Source organism: Manacus candei, unplaced genomic scaffold (genome assembly GCF_025592945.1).
Source record: "Manacus candei isolate 608988 ecotype Guabito, Panama unplaced genomic scaffold, ASM2559294v1 h1tg000464l, whole genome shotgun sequence".
Lineage (NCBI taxonomy): Eukaryota > Metazoa > Chordata > Aves > Passeriformes > Pipridae > Manacus > Manacus candei.
Genome location: NW_026138512.1, coordinates 28,736 through 31,038, shown reverse-complemented (window position 1 = coordinate 31,038; position 2,303 = coordinate 28,736). Strand labels below are relative to the sequence as shown.

The 2,303-nt window shown below is 57.4% G+C and overlaps 1 long non-coding RNA gene across 1 annotated transcript; it reads left to right on the top strand.

Annotated features, from left to right (window-relative positions):
• The first annotated feature begins 1,421 nt into the window (after window positions 1–1,421).
• LOC127465686 (uncharacterized) lies at window positions 1,422–1,780 on the top strand. Its single transcript, XR_007902319.1, has 3 exons — window positions 1,422–1,555; window positions 1,605–1,674; window positions 1,745–1,780. It is a non-coding gene; the product is annotated as an uncharacterized LOC127465686 (long non-coding RNA).
• The last annotated feature ends 523 nt before the right edge of the window (window positions 1,781–2,303 follow it).

Below are 2,303 nucleotides of genomic sequence, written 5' to 3'. Positions count from 1 at the left end.
TTTTTTAATTTAATTTTTTAATTTTATTTTAATTTTAATTTTTTAATTTTAATTTTTTTTAATTTTAATTTTTAATTTTAATTTTTTAATTTAATTTTTAATTTTAATTTTTTAAGTTTAATTTTTTTAATTTTAATTTTTAATTTTAATTTTTAATTTTAATTTTTAAATTTTAAATTTTTAATTTTAAATTTTTAATTTTAATTTCTTAATTTAAATTTTTTAATTTAAATTTTTAATTTTAATTTCTAATTTTTTAATTTTAATTTTTTATTTTATTTTAGGACCTTTTTAATTTCCATCAACCGCCAACAACAACAAAAAAAAAGCCCCCTCCACCCAGTCCAGGTCCAAATTTGGGGCTCGGATTTTTATTTATTTCTCTCTCCCCCCCCGTGTCCCCCCCGGGCCCCCCCTCAATCCTCCAGGTTCCTGAAGGCCGCGGCCATGTCCTCGTGGAGCTGCGCGAACGCCGCAGGATCCGGGACTCGCCGTCCTTCACCGGGTCCTGGGGGGGCACGGGGGGGGCACCGCGGTCACACGGGGGGGGGCACCCCCAGAGTGGGGGCAGAGCCCCCCCGGGACACCCCTGAACTTGGGACACCCCGAGACCCCCAGAGTGGGGGCAGAGCCCCCCCGGGACACCCCTGAACTTGGGACACCCCGAGACCCCCAGAGTGGGGGCAGAGCCCCCCCGGGACACCCCTGAACTTGGGACACCCCGAGACCCCCAAAATTGGGGGCAGAGCCCCCCCGGGACACCCCTGAATTTGGGACATCCCGGGACCCCCAAAATTGGGGGCAGAGCCCCCCCGGGACACCCCTGAACTTGGGACATCCCGGGACCCCCAAAATTGGGGGCACAGCCCCCCCGGGACACCCCTGAACTTGGGACACCCCGAGACCCCCAAAATTGGGGGTAGAGCCCCCCCGGGACACCCCTGAACTTGGGACATCCCGGGACCCCCAAAACTGGGGGCAGAGCCCCCCCGGGACACCCCTGAAAGTGAGACATCCCGGGACCCCCCAAAACTGGGGGCAGAGCCCCCCCGGGACACCCCTGAACTTGGGACACGGGGGGGGCACCGGGGTCACCCTCTGCACCCCCAGCATGGGGGGGGCACACCCAGAGTGGGGTCAGAGCCCCCCCGGGACACCCCTGAATTTGGGACATCCCGGGACCCCCAAAATTGGGGGCACAGCCCCCCCGGGACCCCCCAAATGGGGTCAGAGCCCCCCCGGGACACCCCTGAACTTGGGACACGGGGGGGGCACCCCGAGACCCCCACACACCCCCGGGACCCCCACGGGTCTGGTTTGGGAATATTTTGGGAATATTTCACCCCTTTCCTGTCGGCACAGAGCCCATCCCAGCACATTTTGGGGTGAAATGAGCTGATTTTTGGTGTCCCAGGTCTGGTTTGGGAATGATTTGGGAATATTTCGGGAATATTTCACCCCTTCCCCGTCCATAGGGGTCTATAGGTGCCCATAGGTGCCCGTGGGTGTCCATAGGGGTCTATAGGTGCCCATGGGTGCCTGTGGGTGCCCAGAGGTCCCGAGGGGTCTATAGGTGCCCATGGGTGCCTGGTGGGTGTCCATAGGTGTCCATAGGGGTCTATAGGTGCCCATGGGTGCCCAGAGGTGCCCAGAGGGGTCTATAGGTGCCCATGGGTGCCCGTGGGTGTCCAGAGGTGCCCAGAGGGGTCTATAGGTGCCCATGGGTGCCCGTGGGTGTCCAGAGGTGTCCATAGGGGTCTATAGGTGCCCATGGGTGCCCGTGGGTGCCCAGACGTGTCCTGAGGGGTCTATAGGTGCCCATGGGTGCCTGTGGGTGTCTATAGGTGCCCATGGGTGTCCATAGGTGCCCATAGGGGTCTATAGGTGCCCATGGGTGCCTGTGGGTGTCTATAGGTGCCCATGGGTGTCCATAGGTGCCCATAGGGGTCTATAGGTGCCCATGGGTGCCTGTGGGTGTCTATAGGTGCCCATGGGTGTCCATAGGTGCCCATAGGGGTCTATAGGTGCCCATGGGTGCCTGTGGGTGTCTATAGGTGCCCATGGGTGTCCATAGGTGCCCATAGGGGTCTATAGGTGCCCATGGGTGCCCAGAGGTGTCCATAGGGGTCTATAGGTGCCCATGGGTGCCCGTGGGTGCCCAGAGGTGTCCCGAGGGGTCCCGGGGGCCGCGGGGGGGGTCTCTCGGGGGGTTCCCGGGGGGTTCCCGGCGGGTTTCCGGGAGTTCCCTGGGCGTGGCCAATGAGGCCCCGCCCCCCCCGGAAGCCCGGGGGGAATGCCCCGCC